General features: G+C 42.6%; 1 protein-coding gene and 1 pseudogene across 24 annotated transcripts in view; one reads left to right on the plus strand and one right to left on the minus strand.

Annotated features, from left to right (window-relative positions):
• LOC308343878 (uncharacterized protein) overlaps positions 1 to 27,811 on the minus strand; it is a 391,106-nt gene that overhangs the window by 317,879 nt on the left and 45,416 nt on the right. For 3 of the 23 annotated variants that reach the window (XR_013966929.1, XR_013966930.1, XR_013966935.1), the window contains one exon: positions 4,903 to 4,965. The exons of 18 other annotated variants lie outside the window; for them this stretch is intronic. The gene's annotated coding sequence lies outside the window, so the exon portion shown is untranslated. Of the gene's footprint in view, positions 1 to 596; positions 842 to 4,902; positions 4,966 to 27,811 lie in introns of all 23 variants that reach the window. 2 more of the 23 variants (XR_013966927.1, XR_013966928.1) reach the window with 1 other exon arrangement.
• On the plus strand, positions 614 to 27,573 carry LOC308343348 (peptidyl-prolyl cis-trans isomerase A-like; annotated as a pseudogene). Its single transcript has 2 exons — positions 614 to 772; positions 27,209 to 27,573. The product of its transcript is annotated as a peptidyl-prolyl cis-trans isomerase A-like (transcript).

The following is a 27,811-nucleotide window of genomic DNA, read 5'->3' on the forward strand; positions in this document are numbered from 1 at the left end:
AATGACAGCAGGAATTCCCTACTTTGGGGAAAAAGCCACCTTTGGCCAGGCCTCCATACAGAAAGGAAGACAGCCTAATCGTGTCAGAGTCTCAGGGCCTCCAGGGCCTCCAGGGCTTCTGCTTCCCCTGCAGTCTCCCTGGTCTTTTCCTGTCAATGCCAAGCATCCAAGACAGCCTGGGTGTAGCTCAACCAGGTCTCTGGGCCAGCCCACCATGGAGGGTAACTGCAAAGTGCTACAGCCCAGCAAAGCCCTCCAGTGTGTCCCTGTGGCCTCCACTTCATCCCTCAGTATCAACAGCAGCGCTGGAATCCCAGATAATGCCATTTTCCCCCAGGGTGTATCCAAACTAAACTCCATACACACTGAGCAGCACACCAGATATGGGACTAGCAGCTTTTGCCCCAGTGTGCCCCCAGCCTCTCCCTCTTACAACAGCCACAACCAGCACTGTGCCACAGAGGGCTCCTTCAAGAGGTTCTCCTTCAAGTGCATGGGGAGACATCTTTGTTTCAGATTTGCTAGGATGAAACCTGAATGAACCTAAAAGCAAAAACTAAGTGAAGAAAACCCTCGAGAGGCCAAGCCACACTCACCGCACTTTATACGGAATATGACCATTGCAAGCTCCATGGAGCCCCACAAGATGATGCGAGAATTCAGCAAGGTGCTTGACACGAATAGCTGCCAGGACAAGTTGAACCAGAAACGGTGCTGCTGTGCATGCAGGGCACCCCAGGGCCAAGAAGACTTCCCGCAGTGGAAGGCGGAGGTATGCAAACTCCCCACAGTGGTCTCTCAACAGGGTTCATTTAAATGCATATCCAGCACCTCCAGGACCCTCAAAAACAAAATAATCAACACAAGCTAATCTTTAAAAGCCTGCCAGATTTGGAGGGCAGCAAAACGATATGATACCGTAACAATGGATACATGTCATTATACATTCCTCCAGACTCACAGAATGTGCAACACCCAGAGTGAATCCTAACGTCAACTAAGGACCTTGGGGGGTGATGATATGTCAACGTAGGGTCATCAGCTGTAACAAATGTACCACCCTGGTGGGGGATGTCAATAGTGGAGAAGGCCGTGCGTGTGTAGGAGGAGAGGATTTATGGGAAATCTCTGTACCTTCTTCTCAATTTTTCTGTGAACCTAAAACTGCTCATTAAAAATAGTTTCAGGGGCGCCTGGGTGGCTCAGTGGATTAAAGCCTCTGCCTTAGGCTCGGGTCATGATCTCGGGGTCCTGGGATCGAGCCCCACATCGGGCTCTCTGCTCAGCCGGGAGCCTGCTTCCCTCCCTCTCTCTCTGCCTGCCTCTCTGCCTACTTGTGATCTCTGTCTGTCAAATAAATAAATAATCTTAAAAAAAAAAATAGTTTCAAAAACTACCGGGTAGGGGCCCGCCAGCTCCATTTGCCTTCACGGTGCCCCGCCTCAAAGGCAGAGATGGACTGGTTTGTTGCCCCTGGGGCACTTCTCCCCTCCCCTACCCTTTTGTGGCTTTTCCCCAGGGTTTCTGAGAGAGAGGAAGTGGTTCTATAAAATAAAGACAAAAACAACAGTCCTCCTCCTTCCACCTTCCCCTGCTCCTCCCCCACGGCTCGTGTTTTTGGCCTACACAGTAAGAGTCCTGCTACATACAGAGGGGAATAGAGCAAATACAGCACAGATAATGGAAATCAGGGTTCTCACTGCAATAAGAGGGTCACGAATATGGAAAAAGTGAAATTAAGAATATGCCCTATGGTTTGGGATTGGAATTGGAGCTATTAGTGTGTCCTCAACAGTTTTAATATATAGATAGATAGGTGTTATGTGCCTATTCTGTCCACTAAGACCGAAGCATAATATACCAATAATAGTGAGTACCGCCTAAATCTTGGTTCCTGTGTATCACCCTCCACTTAAGTAAACCAGGCTCTTTGAAGAAATGGCTAATTCCAGGGTTGGATAGGGAAAATACAAGATAAACCTGCAACATCTTTTTGCTCCAGAAAGCAAGGAAGAGCTCAAAGAATGAGGGCACACCAAAAAGATACAGAAGGATCTATAAAATAGAACAGTCATTCTAAATGGGAAAATGCTAGAATCATTCTTTTTAAATAATGGGATTGTAAGGGCCAGAGCAGCTCCATCTCGGTTGAACAGCCATTTTGTTGTTTTTTTTTTTTTCTTAAAAGGTGTTTCTTTTTTTTTTTTTTAAAGATTTTATTTATTTATTTGACAGAGAGAGAGAAATCACAAGTAGGCAGAGAGAGGAGGAAGCAGGCTCCCCGCCGAGCAAAGAGCCTGATGCGGAGCTCGATCCCAGGACCCCGAGATCATGACCTGAGCCGCAGGCAGAGGCTTAACCCACTGAGCCACCCAGGTGCCCCCATTTTGTTGTTTATGCAATGAAACTTAAACTGACCCTGCACCACCACCACCACCTCCCGCCCCAGGCAGGGGACTTACTTAAAAGCAAGTCCAGGAAACTAGTAAAATATGGTCAACCAGTCCCAGGTAACAGAGCCCAAATACAAGGGCGGGTCAGGCCAAGTGGAGACATCCAATCAGTGGATGTCTCCATCCAATCAGCTACCAAGGAGTGTGGGCCCCGCCTTTTGGGTGCCTTTTGGGAGCCAATTCTGACCAAGGTGATAGGCTAGTTCAAATATCTACTATAGGGTAAATTATAATTCAATTGGCCACCCGTGTGTGACCTAGCATGACTGTGCAACTTTCTCTGTGTGTTACAATCTCATTGGCCAGGCTCAACCACATGGCCTTTGCCCTTCAAAAGTTAGTCAGTAAGGCAGGGAGTGGTCGCCCTCTCTGTAAGAGGCGGCCCAGATTGGTGGGTTTGATTCTCGACGCTTGGTGCGAAATAAAGCTTTGCTTGACCATGGCGCTCCTTTGATAGCACGGACCTAACAGGGATAGTTCCCATTAACACCTCTTCTACTCACATTGTGAAGGTCTGAGCCAGGATGACAAAAACAAACTGGAGTTCTAAGAATCGGAAGACTATAAATCTATAATTCGTTGCATACTATTTTTTTTTTATTAACGTGTACTGTACTATTAGCCCCAGGGGTACGGGTCTGTGAATCTCCAGGTTTACACACTTCACAGCATTCACCGTAGCACATACCTTCCCCATTGTCCATAACCCCACCATGCATACTGTATTTTTTTTAAAGATTTATTTATTTGACAGAGAGAGATCACAAGTAGGCAGAGAGGCAGGCAGAGAGAGAGAGAGAGAGAGGAGGAAGCAGGCTCCCTGCCGAGCAGAGAGGATGCAGGACTCGATCCTAGGACCCTGGATCATGACCTGAGCCGAAGGCAGAGGCTTAACCCACTGAGCCACCCAGGTGCCCCTGCATACTGTATTTTTGAAAACAAACCCCAAAAATAAATAAATAAATAAATAAATAAATAAATAATAAAAACAAAACCCAAAAGGATATATCTAGATAAATTATTAGAAATAAAGTTTAGCAAGTAGGTTGGCTAACAATTCTGATGTACAGTTATTATCCAATCTCACAGAATAAGGGCTTAGTCCCACATGAGTGCCCTCCTCCGACTACACCTCAGATGCCAATCTCCATTTTTTTTATGGGGAAAAATTTTTATATTTACAATTAGCTAGCTGGATTGTTTAGATGATCTTAATTTTGTTGGCAATATACAAAGCTCATAGTCAGGAGTCAGTCAAACTATGCCTTTTTCTCTCCATCAAGCCCAATAAGGGTGTTGACCTTGGCCAGGTCAATGTCACAGTACTTCTTCACAGCCACGCTGATCAGGTGCTCATCGGCCTTGACATCCACAAGAAACAGAAGTGTGTTGCTATCTTCTATCTTTATCATGACTGACTTGGTGGCCAGGGGGAACTTGATGAGATAGTGGTCAAGCTTCTCTCCTAGAGGCTCTCTAATGATATTTGAGTTGCTTTCTGAGCTGCTGCTAGAAGCTAGTTGATGTGTACATCTTTTCCCTGTGGCTGTGGACATCTTTCAGCACTGCTTCTTGGACTTCAAAGCCTTTGCTCAGCAACAAATAATTAGAAATTGTAGTTTGTTTGTTTTTTTTTAATCCATTTATTGGGACACCTGGCTGGCCTCAGTCTGGTAGAGCATTTGACTCTTGATCTTGGGGTTGTAGGTTTGAGTCCCATGTTGGGTGTAGAGATTACTTAAAAATAAGGGGCACCTGGGTGGCTCAGTCGGTTAAGCATCCGACTCTTGGTTTTGGCTCAGGTCATGATCTTACAATTGTGGGATCAAGTCCCGCCTGGGGCTCTGAGCTCAGCACACAGTCTGCTTCTAATTCTCTCTCTCCCTCTCCCTCCTGCTTGTGCTCACTCTCTCAATATCTTTTAAAAATAAAATTTTTAAAAATAAATATAATAAAATTAAAAATTTTGAAGATCCATTTACATAATTCAGAGAACATCAAGAAAACAATCTAAAGGTGTGTCAGAACCACAGAGGAAATTCTAAGACTTTATTAAAATATTAAAGAGACCTGGATAAAAGAAATATCTAAGTTGTCCATGGGTAGAAAGACAATACTGTGGAGATACACATTCTCTCCTGGTTTATCTATAAATTTCAATGTAATATCTCAACAGTTTTATATGGATAAGTTGATTTTAAAATGTATATAGAAGAGGAAAAGACAAAGAATGGTGAGTATCATCCATAGAAGAGTAGAGCAGAGGACTTGCCTACAAATTATAAGAAATATTATGAAGCTACAATCATTAAAACAGTCATATTTGTTCAAGGTCAGATAAATGAATGAGTAGAATACAATGAAATGGGATAGGGTAGGATAGGGTGGGGCAGAATAGGATAGGAGTAGGATGGAATAAGAGAACTCAGAAATAAACCCACACACTTACATTTTGATAAATGACAGAAGTGGCATATCACATCAGTAGGAAAGGAGTAACTGTTCAATAAAGCTGTGAAAAAAAATACAGTTCATATAGAAAAAGAAATTGGATCACTGTCTCACTCTATATCCAAAAATCAACTCCAGAGGTATTAAAAACATAAATGTTTAAAAAAAATTGTATTTTTAATTTAAAAAGCATTAACTGGATTTTTTTTTTTTTACCTTGAGCTAGGGAATAATTTCTAAATAACATAAAAAGCATTGACTACAAAAAAAAATTAAGAAATTGTCAAAAGACACCTTAAAGAAAGTGAAATAAGACACTTGCGGGATGTCCTACAATTTAACTCAATTCTGATGTAGAGTTAGCATCCAATCCCACATAATAAGAACCCAGTCCCACATGACTGCCCCCCTCCCACTACACCTCAGATGCCAATCTCAAGTCCAGGTGGTTACCTACACTTCTGATGAGCTATAAAGCAGAGGTGCCCACGACCTCCTCTTTAATCTGAGAAAGAGGTTTATTTACTAGATCACTGGTTTATTACAAAGGATATTAAGGATGCAAATGAACAGCCAGATAAAGAATACAGGTGATAAGAAGATAAAGAGATAAAGGTGAGGTCTGGAAGGATCTGAGCACAGTATCTCGGTTCCCCTGGAGTTTACAGTAAACCACCCTCCCAGCATTTTCTGGTTCGCCAAGCTGGAAGTTTTCTGAACCCTGCCCTTTTGGAGTTTTATGGAGACTTCATTACATAGGCATGCTTGAGTAAATCATCGGGCTTTGATAATGGAACTCCATCTCCAGGGGTCAGACTAAATGTTGGAACCCTCTAATCATAAGGATGGTTCCCATGGCAAGTAGTCCCCCATCCTTAAGGGTGGTCCAAAAACCGCTTCATTAACATAAACTCAGGTGTGGTTGAAGGAGGCTTGTTATGAATAACAAAAGACACCATCGCTTACATTACTTAGGAATTTCCAAGGATTTTAGGAGCTCTGCGCCAGTAACAGGAATACCAAATATATATTTATTATAAATCATAACAACAAGACCACAGAGAGCTCCCTCACCCATTCCACCAAGTGAGGACAAAGCAAAAAGACAGCTGTCAGTTATCCAGCCTCTTACCAGACATTGAATCTGTTGGCTTCTTGATCTTAGACTTCCCAGCCTTAAGACTGAGAAATACCAGGGCACCTGGGTGGCTCAGTGGGTTGGGCCTCTGCCTTTGGCTCAGGTCATGATCTCAGGATCCTGGGATGGAGCCCCACATTGGGCTCTCTGCTCAGCAGGGAGACTGCTTCCCCCTCTCTCTCTGCCTGCCTCTCTGCCTACTTGTGATCTCTCTCTGTGTCAAATAAATAAATAAAATCTTAAAAAAAAAAAAAAGACGGAGAAATACCTGTTATTTATAAGCTACCCAGGGGCGCCTGGGTGGCTCAGTGGTTTAAGCCGCTGCCTTCGGCTCAGGTCATGATCTCAGGGTCCTGGGATCGAGTCCCACATCGGGCTCTCTGCTTGGCAGGGAGCCTGCTTCCCTCTCTCACTCTCTCTGCCTGCCTCTCTGCCTGCTTGTGATCTCTCTCTCTCTGTCAAATAAAAATAAATAAAATCTTATAAGCTACCCAGTTTCTGGTATTTCATTATAGCAACGTAAACAAAGACAGGGTGGCTTCACTCATATGCCTGGTGGTTGGCAGAACTGATGGCATAGGGCTCTAGGCACCCTGTCTTTGCTCCCCATGTTTTCTTATCTTCTAGCAGGCTGGTCTGGGCTTCATGTAATGAGAAAAGACGTCCTAGCCCAACGTTTTTTTTTGTTTGTTTGTTTGTTTGTTTGTTTTCAAGCTTCTGCTTGCATCACATTTCTTAATCCTCCTTTCACCAAAACAGGTCACATAGCCAAGCCCAGATTCACAAGGTAGACAAAAAAAGATTCAATCTCTTGATGGAAGAACAAGCAAAATCACATGGCAAAGAGGAGTGGATCTGGGATGGGAAGGATTTGTAGTGTTTTACAACCTACCTAAGTGTAAACATTTAAACAAGGACTTGGATTCATATTCTAAGTAGTCAGTGACTAAGCAGATGACTTAAATTACTATCCTCTCATCCTTGCCCTCTGTGGTTTGATTCCTAAAGGAAAGCTTTTCCACCAAGTTTATAGAACAGCCCATGTTTCTGCTTTTCACAGAGCTCTCTTGTGCAAATCTCTTATCCAAAGGGGTTGACTGAGACATTTCTATAAAAATACTATTCGTACCAATGATTTTCAAGAGAACAAGCATCCCCTACTACCCCAAAACCTCACCCACAGAGACTCACCAGACATGGGGTGGGGGTGTATAAGTTGAAAACACTCCAACAATTTTATAGGTAGAAAATGAAATACATACAATTATTTTTATAATACAAACTACAGAATTCATCGCATTGGTAAAATGGAGAAATGAGTTTTAAAACTTGAGAAATGCCAACCAGATGCCAGAGGGATCCCATTTTCCAGGTATTCCCTGAGCTCAGTGGAAGTCATTTCTCTTCCAAAAGAGACCCTGTGGTCATAGGGTCCAGTTAGAGAGACAGCATCCCTGGAAAAGTCACAGGAATATTATTCTCCTGGCTGAATCCACCCACTGGCTAGTTGGCACTTGGCAACCTGACAAGTGTTTTACATTCAAAAGGTCAAACTCTGAGTGAATCTGCCCAGAGACTCTAGTACCACTCACGCCTGGATGCCCAGGCCCAGCATCCGTCCCCTGCCCCTGCCATTCTGACAGCTGTGGAAGAAGGGACCCAGGTCCCCTGTTTGGGCTGTCAGCACAATGACGGCAGCCCTTTTACTGAAGGTCAAACTCTAATTCTCACTCCAGGGAGCCTTCCCGCTCTCTTTCTCTCTTTCAGCTTGTCTACCTTAATAATTGTTGGGATTTTTCCGCTACTTTATAGTCTTCAAAACATCTTCCCTTTCCTTTGATCCTCTCCAATAGGGAGAGGGTATCAGAGCAATCCGTTTCCCTTTTGTAAAAACAAACCAAGGCCCAGAGAGACCAGGTAATTGAGTGTTGGGGAAAAGTATAATATGTTAAGAAAAAAGGCTCTGGAGTTAGACCCCTGCCAGTTACCAACTGTGGGCAAACTACATAAGAGCTCTCTGACTTAGTTTCCCTATATATAATATAGAGATAATCTTTCCTATTTCATAAGGTTTTTTTGCAAGAATTAAGTATAATAACACAAGTAAACTGTCTGGAGTATAACAATAGCACCATCAGCCATCAGTATGTTTTTATTATTTATATTGCACACAGCTGCTGAGTGGCAGAGTGAGGACTAGAACACCATCCATGGCCTGAACGCCACACTACCTATCTCCATCTTTCAATAAAGAGAGTGGGGCTTCTGTCCCGCTTTCCCAAGTAAGAAACAAAAGCTATCCCATGAAGAAGTAGTCTAGAGGTCTCCTTTAAGCCAGTCTTCTTAAAAAGAAAATGTTTTCTTACAGCTCGCTGAGACTTGAGAACAGAACCCCAGCTCTACTGATAATCAAAGTTCTTGCTTCTCGCCAGGAGTTTCAAATTCTTCCCAACCAATCTTTTATCAAATTTGCTCAAAAATCACCAAGTGCTAACTGTTTCGGTTATTCCCCCCACCCCCGCTTCACCCCACAGTAATTATTAATAAATATGTTAGTGAGTAGGGGAGGATTATAATCGGCAACAGCAAGAAGAAGGAGAAAGCAAGATCACATGATCTAGTTACCAGGTGGCCAAACCCTGAATAACCACAATTGGACTTTGCCCACCATAAAGAAAATTAGAAATGTGTAGTTACAGGTTACAAAAATAACCAAATGAGAGCTTAGAAGCAGAAAATAATTAAATTTCCAATGTAATAGTAATAATATAGGAAAAAAATTAAATAGGAGAGAAAATGAAGACAGTCAGAATCCCCAGGAAATACGTTAAACCATGACTGTGAAAAACAAAGAGAATAGAAAAGAGAGAGGAAAAACAACATAGAAATCTACCTTCATTGCACTGCGTCTGACCAGAGAACAAGATAATGAATCTCCCACTACCATTAAATTAAACACAAATTGCTTTTGTTTCTAATTAACATCTGCCTGGCCAAATGTGATGTATGAAAGTCTTCTTTTTAATGCCTTTCCCATGCCATGGAAATATTACAACCAGAATGGAAGCTTATGGATGTTTTTCAATAGCTTCCTCTAAAGTACAGGCCAAACCTTACAGAAGGTATATATGAGAGTCATTTGAATTCCAAATGCACTTATAAGGACCAGCTCTATTACAGTGCATAGCAAATGAATACATAATGAGGAGATATTTGAGACCAATTGTTCCAAATTATGCTTTAGATTATCTTCATTTCTCTTTTGAAAATATGTCTTATTATTTTTAGCATAACATAAGAAACCCTTGACTTTCCTGGTATCAAATAGCACCTCTGATTTCGATAGTTGCTCTCCCTCATACCTTTACACACCAGTCTGACCACACTGTACTTAGATTCTTGTCATTTCTTATCAACTCCTACCATCCTTTAAAGCCCAGTTCAAACCTCCCCTGCCCCATGATATCTTTGCCAGCACTCTCAGATGGAGTAAAGAGTCCCTCCTCAGTGCTCCCATCACCTTATGTCCATGCATCTATTATTCTACAGGCGGCCTTAAGCAAGAATCTTCCCCTTTAATATCTGAACTCACCAGGTTACGGTCATAGCCATAGTGCCCATATAAATGGATTGTATTAATAATTGAGTAACAGAGCGGCACGTAGCTAGTTCAGTTAGTAGAGCATGAGACTCCTGATCTCAGGGTTGTGAATTCAAGCTCCACACTTAGTGTAGAGATTACTTAAAAATAAAATCTTTAAAAAAAAAAAAAAAAGGGAGCAGACTCCCCGCTGAGTAGGGAGCCTGATGCGGGGCTCTGTCTTTTATTTATTTGGCAGACAGAGATCACAGAGATCAGACAGAGAGGCAGGCAGAGAGAGAGGAAGGGAAGCAGGCTCCCTGCAGAGCAAAGAGCCCAATGCGGGGCTCGATCCCAGAATCCTGAGATCACGACCTGAGCGGAAGGCAGAGGCTTAAACCACTGAGCCACCCAGGTGCCCCTTAAAAATAAAATCTTTTAAAAATGGAGTAACAAATCTATGGGAGCTAGCTTAAATTTAAAAGGGTGGAGAGGTGGGGTACAAATTATAAGCATACACAGAAAGCACACAAAATTCAAGCCAAGATCCTAGAAGAGACAGATACAAGAAAGGGAAAGTCATCTGGAATCCAAAAGTCATAGTCTCCCATTTCCATCACCAATTCACCCCTGCATCTGCTCTGCACTACAGACTGACTATTATCAGATTACACAGCAAAAGGGGAGGATGGTGGTGGAGGGACTCAGTTCCACCACAATTTTTGCCCCTACAGGGCAGGAGTCCACCTACGCAAAAAGGATGCTTGTTGTCTCCTTTTTGGTCCCAATTCCAAATTCCAGGGAAGGAATGAGAATGCCTAGTTTGAGTCAGGTATCCACAGTGGTCCAATTTACTAAGTTCAGTTGGTCAGGGCTATAGGATTCAAACACAATTATTGAGGACAATAGAAACAGGGCCAAAGAGAAGAAAAAAATCATTGTGACCTAAGCAGACAGCCCAAAAGATGACTCTTAAACAGGTGTTCTGTTGACTAGAAGGGAGAGAGGAAAACAAGGAGGGAAGAAGGAAGGGAGAGAAGGAGGGAGAGACAAATCCAGATATATTTGGAGGGATTCCCTGTAGTGATACTAGCCAAACCAGAAGGTTAGGAACTGAGTGTCTTCCTGGAGAAACAACGAAATCCACTGGTAGTAACATCATCGATGTCCACATGCATGTGATCAGTATCTGCAAGTCAGCAGCACAGACAGGGACTCTTACCTCTGACAACACGTATGCCAATCAAAAGCAGAGATCTAGAGCTTAGGAAAATAAAAAAACAGGCAAAGAGTTCACTGAAGGGGCACCTGGGGGTTCAGTCGGTTAAGCGTCTGCCTTCTGCTCAGGTCATGATCCCCGGGTCCTGGGACAGAGCCCCACGTCGGGCTCCCTGCTCAGCGGGGAGCCTGCTCCTCCCTCTGTTCCTCTCCCTGCGCGAGCTCTTGAGCTCCCTCGCTCTCTCTCACTCTCTCTCGCTCTCTCTCAAATAAATAGATAAATAAATAAAATCTTCAAAAGAAAAGAGCTCACTGAAGAACCCAAAACCAAAAATCTCCTATACCTGTCAGCGGCATCTGCTCCAAATAACCCAGGGGTCTGCAGTCTTCACAGTTAGTGTGTATCCAATCCTAGTGGGAGGCAAAGGAGAAACCCATGTCTGCTCACACTGATGGGTCAATGTGCACTTGCAGCAGACAATGGTCCTCAGCCTGTCAATAAGATTAAAGCCTCGGTCCAATCAACATTCCTCAAAGTGTGGTCCACATCAGAGTCTCAAACAAGAAATCTGCAATTAACGAGCTCTTCCCGCGCACAGCACCGCCATGTCGTACTAGGGTAGGCAGCCCCTAAAGTGAAGCTCAGGAATCCCCAAGCCACACCGTTTTACAGCTGCTCCCCCCAACATTGTACCTGGTCGGGTCTATATGACCAACAGCAGGCGTAATGGTATGTCACTTCCAAGATTAGGTTATAAAATGGTTTCAGTTCTAGGCTTGATCTCTCTGTCATTCTCTGCCTTTCTTTCCCCTTCTCCCTTTCTCTCTCCCTCCCTCCATCTTTCCTTAGATCACTCTTACTGGGGGAAACCATATCATGAGCAGTCCCAGGGAGAGAAGCTTGCGGTGGGAAACTGAAAGCCTCCTGCCAACAGCCCCATGAATCAGCTTCAAAGGGGATACTCCCGCTCCTTCAGAAACCGAAGCACCAGCCCACAGCTTGACTGCAACACTGTGAGAGACTCTGAAATCAGAACCACTCAGCTCAGTCATTCCCAGATCCCCAACCCTCAGAAACCATGAGAGAGAATAAATGTCCATTGTTTCGAGCTGCTTGTTTTAGGGTACTGGTTACACAGCAATAGATGATGGGTACTGATAGCTCGCCTCTGTCCTGCGTGACCTTCCTCTCCCTGATTACGGCTCCTCACATCGAGGGATGAAGTTTATTTTTTTTCTCTCCAGTTAAATTTGGGTTGGCCCTGTGACTGATTTGCGTAATAGAAGGCTGCGGAAGTGACATTCTGAAATTTCTGGGCCCACATCTCAGAGGACTAGCAGCTTCCACTTCCTACCACTTGGAACCCAGACACATGCTGTGAGCAATCAAAGCTGCGTGGGAAAGATATGTGGAGGGGAACCAAGGTGCTCCGTCTGGCATCCCCAGTTGAGCTCACAGCCAACAGCCAGCACTGCCTGTGTACCACGTGAGCAAACTGTCTTGGGCATCCCACCCAAATGAGCACCCCAGATGGATGCAGCCTCCCCTAACACCATGTGAAACAAAACTGCCCGGTCAACTGAAAGAATTGTGAGAATAATAAATGGTTCTTGTTGGTTTTTTTAAGATTTTTAGAAAAATGTATTTATTGGACAGAGAGAGATCATAAGTAGGCAGAGCAGGAGGCAGAGAGAGAGGAAGGGAAGCAGGCTCCCCACTGAGCAGGGAGCCCAATGCCAGGCTCAATCCCAGGACCCTGAGATCATGACCTGAGCCGCAGGCAGAGGCTTAACCCACTGAGCCACCCAGGTGCCCCGGTTCTTGTTATTTTTAAGTTACTAATTTTAGAGGTAGTTTTTATGCAGCAATAGATAACGAAAACCCACTGTCTTGGGCTAATAAATTTATTCTTTAATTGCATTCTGAGCATCAGTCTATAAGTGAGGTATAGATATCTGTCCAAAGAACCTTTCTAGGCAAAGAATTCATGCCACGTAAGATAGTTCTGCACCTCATATCTCCCCTGCATCCCCCATGATGTGAGGATCCACCAGAAGACAACTTGGGCTTTTTGACATTGGCTCCCCCAATTTCATTCCTGCTTCTAATGAAGAACTTCATTTCCTGAGCTCTCCTGGGCCCTAGCACTTCCCAAACCACTTTACTTCTCTCAATTTATGAAATTATTATGGCAACTCTAGGAGCTACGTCCTGTGGTTAGCTCCATTCTCCATATGGGGACACTGGGCTGGAGAGGTAAGTAGATTGCCCGAGGTCACACAGAGCTAATACACAGCAGAGCCAGCAGTGGGACCTGGACACTCTACCTACATGTCCACACTCCTAACCACAATCCCATATTGCCATCAGTTCTATGAGGCAAGTTAGAAGATGTTATTGCCTCTATTTTAGGGACAAGGACCTGAGGCTTAAGGACAGTGAGTCCCTGGCACAAAGTTCGCACAGCTAATAAAGGGAAGAGCTAGGAGGAAAACTTCCACTAACACCTACGTTCCTAACATAACCTTATTCTAGATCCCTACATTTGGAGAAAGTGCAGATTGCAGCCAAGTCTGGTCCAGTCACATAATCTCAACTCTTACAGACTCCGCTTTGTCAGGTATTTTAAGAACAAGGGTCAGTGAATCACACATCTGTGGAATAAACCTGGCAGCTCCTTAATCCTCCCCCACCTCCCTTTTGGAGGTCCTCAGAACTTAGAAACATTCCCTTGAGTTCTTTAAATACTCTGCAAACATTTGGCCCATTTTCAGGGACTCAGAAGAAACTCACCATATTTAGAAGTTCTGAGAGAAAAAAAAAAAAAAGAGTCAGCAAACTCACAGATCTGCAAAAGAGAGGTACTACTCCCTCTGTGATTGCTTCCATCCTGAAAACCCTTTTGCTCTGCCCTTGTTTTAACGTCGCTTCCATCCAGGAAATTTTTCACATCTATACCCCACAAACAGTGAGAAAATAAAAGAAAATAAAATTTCCTATACACTATTTCATCTGGGTTTCGTAAGCTTCTTTTAATAGCAAAAGGTATTTTATATATGTAGCATGATGGTTTATTGAGAATTTACTGCAGAATAATCTATGGGTCGGCCTCTTTGTCTATCAGGGAAGAATGAATGGTATTCACCCCTACCCAAAGCGCCTCTGTTCCAGGGCGGAAAAAGGAAAGCTGCTTGACAGGGGTGGGGAATAGGAGGGCCCTGATTACAAACCCAAATCAGACTTGTTAAGTCCTGAAGGCTTTGTCCAGGGTCAGGAGAGATGGGCTCTTTCTAATAGCGCTGTAACTACTCAGCCAGCTGCCCAGAGGGGATTTGGGCAAGGTATTCTAGGAGCAACTAGTTTGCAACTAACTAGGTTATTCCAGAGTGGAGAGGAGTGGTCGGTCACTTGGTCCTTTGGTGCTTTGAGAGTAATCTGAGGTAAGATTCCTCGGACCAGTGGGTGGGGGATAAGGAAGAGTTGACCCTCTTCACACATCGGGCCTATGGGGCATGGCCTCAGGAACCTCAGGAGCAATCCATCTCTATCCATCTTTGCAGGATGCTTTAATAGAAATCAATGCAAAGCGTTCTGGGGAACCCCATTAGGTTTTAAAAGGTCCTGTAAAAGGGGCGCCTGGGTGGCTCAGTGGGTTAAAGCCTCTGCCTTCGGCTCAGGTCATGATCCCAGAGTCCTGGGATCAAGCCCCACATCAGGCTCTTTGCTTGGTAGGGAGCCTGCTTCCCCATCTCTCTCTCTGCCTGCCTCTCTGCCTACCTGTGATCTCTCTGTCAAATAAATAAATGAAATCATTAAAAAAAAAGGTCCTGTATACATGGTTTATAGCACATAGCTCATCTGTATGAAGCTGAGGCTTCACATTACAAATATAAGCTATTCAAGCTATATTTAGTCAAAAATAAGAATTTTTCATAGAATAACATGATAGCGGTTTCTTCTCTGTCAGTCAGAATTCAATCCGATAACAGAACCACTCTCAGCATTATAGAATAGAAAATGTATTTAGGATAGAAATGATACCTTGCGCAGCTGTGGGAGTCGCTGGGGAAGAAATGGTCTGAAAAGGGCACTGGAGGATCAGGAAAGCCACTAACCATTCTTCCTGAAACCCTGGGCTGGGGGACAAGCCAGAGTGGTGGGAAGTAATGAAGATACTGTAAAGCTTATGCCTACTAATGCCTACTCGACATTGCCTGTTTTATCTCTTCTCCCTTCATAAGAGTCCCACTTGCACCCATCTAAAGAACAGAAATGAACCCCCAAATTCTACCCTTTGGAGAAGTTACAGTGCTCTGGCTTCCACTGGAGAGAAAAGATCCTCATTCAAACTCCTTATTTTCATGCCTATATGTAAGAAGTGACAATGGTATTCTAATTTTACTTCTCTGCAGGAGTTCTCATGCAGAACAAGCCTTCAAGCCTCAACTTAATTGATTTTGACTTTATTGATTTTACAAAACTTCCAGAACAGTGAATGGATGAGTGATGGTTTTGAAACATGTTTTTGAGTTCTCCCAAAAAGGTATGATCTAATTCAGCCTCTCCTTGATTACAGGCTGACCACAGTGTCTTCTTCAAAGGGATAGAATGCAGCAGAAAGTGACGCCATGAGACCTAGGAGGTTAGATGACAAAAAGCAATACAACTTCTACTTGGCTTTTTCTCTCTGTTTAGAACATGTGCCTCTGGAGCCCTGTGCTATCATGTAGGAATTCCAATTACCCTGAAGCTGCCTGCTAGAGAGATTACACAGACCTTGCAGAGCTGGAAAGAGATGTCAGAGGAGCCCTGGTTGATCCAGCCCCCAGCTGTTCAAGATTCCCAGCCTAGGCAAGGAGCAGCTTTCAAATGACTCCCCTCTCCAATGGCCAAGCTGCCCCAGTCCACACCAAGGAGAGCAGAAATAAGCTTCCTCCACTGAGCATTATTCAAAGTGCAGTTGTATGAGCAAAAGAAATGTTACTGAGAGGTAAGTCATAAGTTTTGGGGTGGTTTATCATGTAGCATTTTTAACTGAAACAGGAAGCAAAGCAATTTTCCAAATAAGCTATAAAGTGCTAACTTAAGTAAAGTACAAAGATAAAAGTGCAAAAAAAAAAGATAAAAGTGCATATATGACAACACATGGCTATGGAAGTTCATTCATGTGTCCCTCATCTACCCATCCAACAAATACATATGAACTGTCTGTGTGCTGAGAACTCAGTGGCAAAGACAGAAATGATCTCTGCCTTGATGAAGTCTCATGCTTTAGACTACTGTGGATTAAAGAGACACTGAAGGAGTGATTTATGAGTGTTACAAAAGGGGAAGCCTGGGATACTCTGTCAGATAATAAGTCATATGTCTTTTCTAGAAATTTCTTAAAGATGTATTCCTCTTAATTAGCCAGAGTCCTTTAGAATCTGGCAATATTCTGGATATACAGAGCAAAAGAAGAGATAGCGATTTACAAGTTCAGCAAATGCAGGCCACCTGTGTCACAGAGGTATACGGTGGCTGCTTTCAACTGTGCCAGTCGGCTGTCCTTCCTCTGAATCAAACACACATAAACAAGATGCTAATTGTATGCCCTTCCTGAACCTACTTTGAAATTATTTATGACGATGAAACTGTAAGATCATCTTGTCTAAGAAACACTGCTGTGCAGAGTGGCCATAGTTTGGTTACAAATCGAAATTACTCACAAGGTCTATATTAGAAGCTAAAAGCTTTCTCATCGGGCTGCTGATAATGAAGTTTGCTAACCATTCTAGTGCATAAAGTAGAATTATGAAAACTGATTCAGTCTAATTATCAAAGGGTCGAAGTTTTTCCACCATTCTCAAAATGTAGCCATTGAAGCAGCTTGAAAACTCGTTGTCCAGAATTTAAATTGCCTATTGCCAAGGCTCAGTGACTGTTCCAGGAATGAACAAAGGTGCTTAAAATCTCCGGACTGTTTGATTACAGGTACCTATCTGCCGTTTGCTCGGTCATGTACAACTGTGCAATTAAAACAAATGGTGGCACATAAATGGCTGACTGAGGTAGATTCGGCCTGTGGGCAGAGTGCCAGTCTGTTAGAAGGAAGTGCCAAGCACAGTGGGGAAAACAATGAACACAAAAGACACACAGGCCCCCATGCAAGAGACCCTCTTGAAGCTTACAGCCTAGTTGGGAGAAAGACAAGCAAACGGCATCCATAAGACAGTGTGTAAGAGCTGTGTTGCAAAGGATCAGTGGCGTGAGATGACAGAAAGTTACCCTGAGGAAGCAACCTCTAAACTGAAGGTTGTGTAGGAGTCAGCAAGGCCAAAGTGTGGGGAAACAGAGGAGAAGAAATCCTGGTTCAGGCTGAGTCAGGTCCAAGCTAGGACATAGGAAAGACTCAGAATGTTACAGGAACTAAAAAAAATTCAGAATGGTTGGGAGATTAGGAGACAAAATGGTGGAAGATGAGGCTGGACAGGTAGGGAAAAGGGTTTCAGCTGGGTCATGAAGGACCTTGTAAGCCATTTTAAAGAGGTTCAACTTTCTGTGCCTAAGATTTCATTTCTAACACGAAAAAGATGAGTTTAGCTAGCACCTCAGATTTATTCTGTAAAAAGATACTCACTTTTGTGAGGATCTCTAAAAATCAGGTAAATGGAAGAATCAGTTCTTCTCTGGCCTGAGGTTAAGACAGCAGAGAACATGGAGTTCCCATTGTCATGCTCACATTTTCGTCTTCCCAAGACCGGTAGCAATTTACTCCTTTACCCACTCAGCCCTGACCTCTCTCTGACCAGCAGATTGGAGAGGGAGGACACAGAATGAAGTCTGAAAGCTTGGAAAATATCATTTTTTGTTCTTAAGAGGGAATCATGCAACAAAAAGGATAAGGATTACTGTTTCAGACAAGCACAAGACTAAGTAAATATTGAGAGTTTAGAATTGTCAAAGATTTTATTTTTAGTGTGAGAAAGACTCCTGCACAGAACATTTATGCCTTTTATCTGGTTCTCAGAAAAATCATGTATCTTATAGTTTACTACACAGCACATGTCAATACACTACCAGCACTTGGCAGCCACCCTTTACTGCAGGCAAAGTCACCGTTTACTGCAGGCAAAGTCATAACGCATCTGTAAATTTACTAAGTAATGGAATGACCTCCTCTCCTGAATGTTGTTGACCTGTATGCAGAAAGGGCCTGAGCCAAGTGTAGTGTGCCTCCTAGATTGAGTGCTAGGCATTTAGCGCACCTAGTATGGTACTAGGCAGTGAGAAAAATAAGGGATGAATTAAATACAGGTCATAGTCCATTGGAAGTGCAGACACAGGTCTGATGACATGGGACAGGCAGAACTTAGAGAGCAAAATCTTTACACTTGCCTGTTTCCTGAGCTAACCAGAGAAAACTCATAATAAGGAAACTCCTTAACACTAAGCAAAAAGACAAGTATTAGTATTAGTTCTCTATTGCTACTATAATAAATTACTACCACAAAGTAGTGGCATAAAACAACACAAATTATCTTATATTTACAGTTCTAGAGATTAGAAGTCCAAAATGAGTCTTAAGGAACAAAGCCAAGGTGTCAAGAAAGCTGTGTTCCTTCTGAAGGCTTTAGAAGATCCATTCTTCTCCTTCTATTTCTAGAGGCTTTGCACATTCTTTGGCTCATGGACCCCTTCCCATCACTCAGTCCTGTTGTCTCATCTCCTTCTCTGACCCTCGATCTTCCCCTTATAAGATTCCTTGTAGGGGTGCCTGGGTGGGACAGTTGGTTGAGCACCCAACTCTTGGTTTCAGCTCAGGTCATGAGTTTGCAGTTGTGAGACGGAGCCCCACATCAGGCTCCACACTCAGTGGGGAGTCCACTTGGGATTCTCTCTCTCTCCCTCCCTCTCCTGTGGTCCCTCCCACTCATGTTCTCTCTTCCTCTTTATCTCTCTCAAGTAAATAAATAAATATTTATTTTAAAAAAAGAATCCAAATAATTGCATTGGGCATACCCAGATAATTCAGGATAATTTCCATTTCAAGATTCTTACCCTACAACCATAACGTTCTTCTTTTTTTCTTTTAAGTCAATATAAATGTAAAAGGGGAGAGAAATCCTTAATTTCATCACATCTCACTATCCCTTCTGTCATGTAAAGAAATACTGTCACAGGTTCCAGAGGTTAAGGCATGGATATCTTTGGAGGGCCATTATTCTGCCCACCACAACAAGAAGAGAACAATCGGTAAAGTCGGAGAGGATGAGATTCTGTCTGGTCTGTTCAACATCATCCTCACACAGTACCTGGCTCATCATCAGTAATCAGCATACACCAGTTGAGCAACTGCATAAATATATAATGAAAGAGAAAGAATGTGCTATTTCTTGCGCTAACTCCTCATGTGAATAAGGAACAGATGGTTCCAAAATCTGTAATTTGCTGTCTCTTAAAAATCTGAAGGACTGGGGCCCCTGGGAGGCTCAGTAGGTTAAGGCCTCTGCCTTCAGCTCAGGTCATGATCCCAGGGTCCTGGGATCAAGCCCCGCATCGGGCTCTCTGCTCAGCAGGGAGCCTGCTTCCTCCTCTCTCTCTGCCTGCCTCTCCACCTACGTGTGATCTCTGTCTGTCAAATAAATAAATAAAATCTTTAAAAAAAAAAAAAATCCGAAGGACTGAATGTGTACTGAGTGTCAGTTTGGGAAGATGAAAGAAAAAGTTCTGGAGAATGATGTTGGTGATGATTGCATGACAGGATGAATGTATTTAATACCACTGAGCTATACACTTCAAAATGGCTAAAATGGTCAATGTTATTTATATTTTACCACAATGAAAGAATACAAAGAAGTCAACTCAAGGAAAAAACTACACAATGGGCCTTAACCAAAATAATCCCTGACTTTGGATATCCCTCCTAGAACAATTTCCTGGAGAGAAAGGTGTGGCGTATCTTCAATCCTGGGACTGAATCTTCTCATCATTTTGTTTTCCTCTTAAAGCATTGGAATTTGTGACAGATCATGTTCATTATGAAAAAATGTTTTCCTTTTGCTTTTTAAGTTATACTAATGTAGGAGAGATGAGTCAAGCAAGCAGATTTTGGGGGGGCCTTTGGTTAGTTTATTCTTCTAAGTATTTTCATTTGTCTACATCATGATTTTACACACTCCTTCTCTCTAGCGCACCTACAAATACACACACACACACACACATTCACACACAAACCTGCACAAGAAGTCAGAGCTTTGCTCAGAACCAATGACTCTGTGAAGTGAATTTTTCACTGATTTATCAGTTCATTTGAGCAAATGGCAGACACAGCCTCAGAAAGACCATTCTCAGAATAGATGGTCAACTTTTATCCCAGAGCAACAACTAGGAACCAATTAGAGTCATTCTCTTCAATGGGGCTTATTATTGGTGCTAATCTGTGAATAGAAGAGTCCAATTGTGAGGAAGGTTAGCAACCCCAAATAACATGCCCATGAGGTTTATTAGGCTTCTGCCAACACCTTTAGGCTGCCTTAATTGCTTCTTCAGGGCTGATTTCACACAGAGAATGGAGTCATTTCCAGTGCTCTAGTCTAGTTCTCTCAGCTTCAGGTATGGAAGGCAGGGAAGAGAACAGAAAACTTGGGTCACTCTACTAAACCTATAAGAGGTATTTTAAGGAACTTCCACAACATTGCACAACTAAAGTCAGTAGAACAGAACCTGGGGCCCAAATCTGTCTTACTCAAAATCTATTACATTTCTACTACATCACACACTAACCCACTCCTGAAGAGTCAGCCCTCAGAAAAAGAACAAGCCAAGGTGTGCCTTCAATAAATATTGTTCAGTTCTTCCTATATCCTGGTCCCCTTTCAGCAGCCCTCCTTACCGTACTCTTACAGGAGTCCAGTCCACTGCCACACATACCCATTAAGGAATAAAGCAGTTGGTGAGATGAACTTCTAAGTCAACTCCAGCTAGAACTAACTGGGTGCCTGGACCTATGTTAAATGTTTCACATGTGTTATGAAAAATATTGTATAAAGTCTCATTCTTAGATATGATCGGTGATTCTGAGGTCTGAGAAATCATCAGCAAAACCAGAGCCTAAATTTATGACACCAGACTGAGTCCCAGGCCTTTCCATTTCACCACATTGCCCTTGGGGCCAAAACATACAACTCCATCTTCCTCACCACAGTGAATGTCAGTAAGTGGAGTACAATATTGACTTTGTCATATAAACAAAGCAGGCAAGGGAAAGAGTAGAGATGGCAAAAGAACAAGGAGCCCTTAGCCAAGGGAAGAAAGGACTTTTCTATGAACAAAGCTCTCTTACATTTTGCTTTCAAAGAATTTCTTTATAGCAGCAAGGACTCTATGAAATACATTTGTGTTGGAAAGCAGAAGAATGCACCAATATTTCTTCTGTGTTTTCTGTCTTGGGTTGAAGGAGTGTGGCAGAAATCGTTCCTTCCATCAGGAAGCTAACCCTGATTCTGGCAGATAAATAAGGTAAGACGGATCCAGAGTCAGTCCTGATAGCGTCCCAAAGTCCTCTCGCTCCTCTGACCAACATCTTAGAAAACTAGATCAGACATTTCCTAAGAGATTTGCTCACAAGAGGTTCATTATTCTTTGAATCGGGCTGGAGTAAAAATTCCCCTGTGAAATGGAGGGGAGGGGGGCCTACCCCTTGGATGGCTTCATGTTATTTCCAGTCTCAAGATCTCCAGGGCTGAGAGTGCTTACCCTAGGGCACCCCCTTGCAAAGTTGGTGAGGGGGGTGGTATGCAGGGAAAAAAGACTTTTCAAGGATATTCAGGTCAAGGAGCAAGAGAAGACTCAAGCTGGATCTTGATTTTTCTTTTCTTTTCTTTTACTCAGCCAATGAAACCACCCAAGAAATTGCTTCTACAGACCAAAAAAACCTGATGGTTTGAAAGGAGGGATTCTAAGTACTTCCTTTTCAGCTTTGTGAAAAGAAATCTTTTTCTCTGAAATTAAGCACAGAAGCAAGCTAACACCAAGACAAGTGGTAAACAACTTTGACAGAAATTAATCAGGACATATCAGTGTGGCAGGGATATTTGGTCTCCTATGGAAGTGTCAGAAAATCATACAATTGTCAGACAGTAAGTGTCTAGCCTGGAAGCCAGGACAATGCAGGAAACTTCTCATGGATGAAATTAATACACAGAACCCCTCAGTGGGCAGGAGGTACTTTTTAGGGAAGTTTGTGCCTGAGCTTAGGAAGAATCAGAGTCAAATGCAACAGACAGTTCCGGGACAGAGCTAAGCTGACCAACAGCATGGTTTTTATGCCTATCACTTGAGCCTGTAAAATTTAAAGAGTTGAAGAATTAAATCTTCCACTGACAAGTCTCCTGGAGAGCTTGTTTCTGTTCTCTTGCTGATTATAGCATGTGAAAACCCCAAGCAAAGTGGTCCTAGTGGAATGTGCTAGGAAAATTCCACTTCATCTGACCGCCATCAAGCTAGACTCAAATTGTGAAGTTACCTGAAGCTTCATGATGAAACTGGAAAATAAAACACCTGGGTTCCCATACTGACCCAGCTGCCATCTCCATGGGGAATCAATGCTAGACCTTATTTCTTGCCTCTGAAAAATTAGGGTTTTGATGAGAGTCTCTAGCATTCCTTTAGGCCTTCACAATCTAGATTTCTAAATTCCTCTCTGGCTCCTTTTATTTCCCTCTATTCCAAGTTCTCCCCTCCCCCGCCAGTCACTTGCCTACTATATTCCAAGGCAGAAGACTGACCCATGATAATGTCTGTAAATGTTATTTGATTCAAAATACACACACACACACACACACACACACACACACACACAGCCAAAGGATAAAGATTTTACAATCTTCATTTTGCAGAGCAAAAGCTGAGACTCAGAGGGATTAAAGCATTTGCCCAAGATCAAAGATCAAGAAGACGGTTGCTTTGGAATTTGAATCCAGGACCATCTAACTCTGAAGTTCACATCCTCCTTGCTGTAGACTGTATCCTACAGTCTCTCTCTGTGGCTCTGGACCTTTCTTATGAGTCCCAGGGCAAATGGCTCTTTTTCTCTCAGCTTGAAACTCCTAAGGAACAAACCTCTGTTCCCCATCAAAGCGTATTTGTCCTCTCTCTGATTTCCTCAAATGTCTATCAGTTTTGCACACATTTTCTTTATAACTGAGAGGGGATAACCTATTCTAATTACCTATTCCAACCCATTTATAAAAAAGAGAAAGAGGGGTGCCTGGGCAGCTCAGTTCATAAAGTATCCAACTCTCGGTTTCAGCTCAGATCGTGATCTCAGGGTCACGAGACGGGGCCCGGCATTGGGTTCCACACTGAGCATGGGGCCTGCTTAAAATTCTCTCTCTCCCTCCACCCCTCCTGTGCTCTTGCTCTTTCTCTCTCTTAAAAAAAGAGAGAAAAAGGGGGGGAAGAAACTGAAGTCCAGACAGGAAGCATTTTCTCATACAAAGAGTATTTACATGTAAGGCCCATTTTACACTTTTTTCAGCTTTAAGCTATCACACAGTCGTGACTACTAAAATATCACTGAACTGTCTCTGATTAATGAATTAACTCTCATAGGTAATATTTTTTTACAAATAAGATACATTTTCTACCATAATAAAAGGAATACACGCTTATTTTTGACAATTTGGAAACTAAAGCAAAGTAGGACAAGAAAGAAATCCATTCATAAATCGTCAAAGAAGGGCACTATTAAGTTTACCAAATTTACTTCCAGTACTTTTTCTTTCTCTTTCTTTTCCTTGGCATCATTTCAGTTTTATTTTTTTATAAAGCTTTTTTTCTGATTATAAAAATAATATGTGGTCCACAAAGAGATACCACTGTACACCCAACAGAATGATTAAAATTTTAAAAAAGGCGAACACCATCAAATACTGGCAAGGGTATGGAGCAATGAGAACTTGCTTACATTGTTGGCAAAAGTATAAAATGGTACAACCACTTTGAGAATGGGCCTGGAGTTTTCTTACAAAACTAAATACAGGGGAGCCTGGGTGGCTCAGCGGGTTAAAGCCTCTGCCTTCAGCTCAGGTCATGATACCAGGGTCCTGGGATCGAGCCCCGCATTGGGCTCTCTGCTCAGCCGGGAGCCTGCTTCCCTTCCTCTCTCTGCCTACTTGTAATCTCTCTCTGTCAAATAAATAAATAAAATATTTAAAAAATAAATAAATTAATTTTTAAACAAAACTAAATACATACCTACTCTACAACCCAGAACTACACCCAGGGATTTACCCAAGAGAAAAAAATATGTCCACAAAAAGACTGTGTAAGAATGTTCATAACAGCTTTATTTATAATAGCTCAAAACTGGAAATAGCCTAGGTGTCCATCAATAGGAGAACGGAAATACCAACAGTGGTACATTTGTCCCACCCCAGCAAACGAGAGGAACAAACTACTGGTATACACAATAGCATGGGCAAATCTCAAAAACATTATGTCGAATAAAAGAACTTTACATAAAAGCCTACATACTGTATGATTCCATTTACATGAACTTCTGTGACAGGCAAAACTAACCCATGCCAGAAAAATATAAGCACAGAAATTGCTTTGGGAAAATGGACTGACCCGGAACGAAGGCACTATCCAAGGTGATGACAATGTTCTTAATCTTTCTAAGGATTTGTCAAGTGGATGCATTTGTCAGAACCCACTGAATGGTACACAGAATTTGTGCACTTCGTCTTACAAGTAAATCTCACCTTATAAGGAAGAAAAAAAAGGTACACAACAAATACTGAATTTTAACAGTAATGCATAATGAAGTATTTGGGTACAGGCATACTGAGGCCAACAACTTATTTTGAAATGCATCAAAAAATAAAATGGATAAGTAGGGAAATGGGTAGATAAGTGATGGAGTGTAATAAAATGTTAACTGTAGAATCTAGGTGGTGGATATAAGGGTATTCACTAAAAAATTCTTTCATATTTTCTGTATGTTTGAGAATTGTCATAATAAAATATCGGGGGAAGGGGAAAAAAAGGAAAAGAAAAAAAGTAGGAAGTATGGGAAACTCAAAAAGTTCAGAGAAAACAAGACTCTCCCAAAACACTGATACCGAACAACAATATTGAAAACAACAGTGAATTACTCTCCATCCTTTTTTCAATATTTAGGGGTGTGGGTGGGTGTTTTACAAAATTAGTACCAAACAGATATAAATCTTCATATTTGAAGTAGCATTTTATGAACGGTACTTTCCCAGACAATTATTCTTCAAAAATACTGTATTATGGGGCGCCTGGGTGGCTCAGTGGGTTAAGCCTCTGCCTTTGGCTCAGGTCATGGTCTCAGGGTCCTGGGATCGAGCCCCGCATCGGGCTCTCTGCTCAGCGGGGAGCCTGCTTCCTCCTCTCTCTCTCTGCCTGCCTCTCTCCCTACTTGTGATCTCTGTCTGTCAAATAAATGAATAAATCTTAAAAAAAAAATACTGTATTATAATTTATTTCAGTTTATTTTGGATATTTTAGGTTATTTTTCACTGCCGTAAGTAAATGACAGTTTCACGAACATGCATGAGTAAATAGGCATTTTGTCTAAGGCCTTATAGCCACCTAACGCTGTTCGCAAAAGGAAATACTTTCCAAACCAATACAGCACTGGGGTTTAAAGGGTAGAAATGCATCCACCTCTATCACCTACTGTCTTTCATTAGGAAATGTACTGAGTCTCCCTAGGTCTATTTCTTCTTCTGTGCTCCAAGGTAGTATTCTGGAAGTGCCTAGCACTGTGCCTTGTACATGATTAACTCCCAGTGAATGGCAGCTGTTATTATTTCATGTTATTTGTGCGTGGTGACAGCTAATTGAGAATATTTCTGACAAAAGAAATATTCAGGGAGACACAGCAAGAAACATAGATTATAACAAAAACCTGCCTAGCTTGACTTAGTATCACCACATCTTGCAATTTCAATCCTGTAAGAGGTACTCAATAAATATAAGCCGAATAAATTGGTAATGAATGAATGTATAAATAAGAGGGTAGGTACCTGACTTTAATTTACCTAGCCGTGAGGGCAGCCTCAACTTCCCTTGTAAGCTTTTCCTGTCCCTATCCCTCTGGAAGCCCCTGAACACATCTCCTTTGTTAGCTGAAATTGCATGGGATGAGTTAACTTGGAGACCAGAGTTCAAAGTCTGGCCTCTATCTCTAACTAGCCATGTGTCTTTGGACTAAGATACTGGTTGAAAGAAAGAAAGAAAGAAAGAAAGAAAGAAAGAAAGAAAGAAAGAAAGAAAGAAAAAGGAGAAAAGAGAAGAAAAAGAAAAAGAAAAAAAACCATTATTCTGTGAGTATTACAATAGTCTCTAATGAGGGAAGGGTACAGAACATGTCATGAACCCCCTCGTTCAGATGTGAAAACCGAGGACCAGAGAAGTGAAATTATTTATCCAAATTTCCTCCTCCAGACCAAGAGGCAGTCAAGTAAACAACGTCCACAGGCCCTTCTGGCTCTAAGGGGCTTAGGCTGCAAATAGCTTCCCCATAGACTACCCTTCCGGCTACATCTTTCTGAGTGCCCTCCCACTCTCTTCTGCTTCCCCAAAGCCAGCTGCACCAAGCTATGCTAGGGATTTTTGACAACAGAGGGGGCTGCCGAGACAAACTGGGCTTTCTCCAAATGAGGAAGAGAAGTGTGCCAGCCTACTGAGATGCAGCCCAAGTTCCTCCTTCCACTCTGAGTTCTGTGAAGCCCCTTGAGGCACAGTAGTATAAAATACTCTTGAAATCAGTGGTACGAAATATAATCCACGAGGAATATGTGCTCTGGTCCTCACTCTGCCAGTAACAACCTGTCATCCCAGGAAAGTCCCTACACAGAAATGTAAAAAAATCCTTGCTCAGGAGTTCTCAAACTTGGCTGCGCATCAGAATCTCCCAGATTCTACTGAACATACACAATCCAGGCAGATACACACACTCCCCAGCCATTGTCATCCCCACTGTGTTCTTAGACATGGACCTGCAAGGCGAGCCTTTGGCTGCATCACCTTCCTGCTATTTGCAAACAAAGTTCAAAACTTTCATGCTCTGGGACGCCTGGGTGGCTCAGTTGGTTAAGTAGCTGCCTTCGGCTCAGGTCATGATCCTAGCGTCCTGGGATCGAGTCCCACATCGGGCTCCTTGCTCGGCAGGGAGCTTGCTTCTCCCTCTGCCTCCGTCTGCCAGTGTTCACTCTCTCTCTCTCTGACAAATAAATAAATAAAATCTTAAAAAAAAAAAAAAAAACTTTCATGCTCTGAGCAGTGGGGAGAAAGGATTTGGTTCTAAAGGTTCCTGCTTTCACAGGATTATTCTGGGATTTCTGTGCCAGGATGGTGACTTCACACGCCATACTGGCACCGGTAGCAAGTCCATCTATGGGGGGAAAATTTAATGCTGAAAATTTCATCCTGAAGCATATGGGTCCTTCCATCTTGTCCATGGCAAATGCTGGACCCAACACAAATGGTTGCCAGTTTTTCATCCACACTGCCAAGACTGAGTGCTTGGATGGCAAGCCTGGACTTTGTCACGATTAAAAAAAAAAAAAAAAAAGGCATGAATATTGTGGAAGCCCTGGAGCACTTTGGGTTAAGGAACATTAAGACCAGCAAGATCATCACCATTGCTGACCATGAACAATCTAATAAATCTGACTTGTGTTTTAACCATCAGACCATTGCTTCTGTAGCTTAGATGAGCCCCCCTTCACCCTCGTCTGCTCCAAATATCCCAAAATCTTTGTGTTCTCATTGCAGTTCTATGGGTTTCATATTTGTCTTACCCCTCCAACTCTAGCTGGATTGCAGCGTTAACTTTATCATATAAAATAAGAACTAAACAGAAGAAAAAGAAGAATGAGGAGAAGTAGGAGAAAACACACAACCCAGGCCCCATCCCAGACCTATTACTCTCCCAGAATCTTCAGGGGTGG

Source organism: Martes martes (genome assembly GCF_963455335.1).
Source record: "Martes martes genome assembly, chromosome: 5".
Taxonomy (NCBI): Eukaryota; Metazoa; Chordata; class Mammalia; order Carnivora; family Mustelidae; genus Martes; species Martes martes.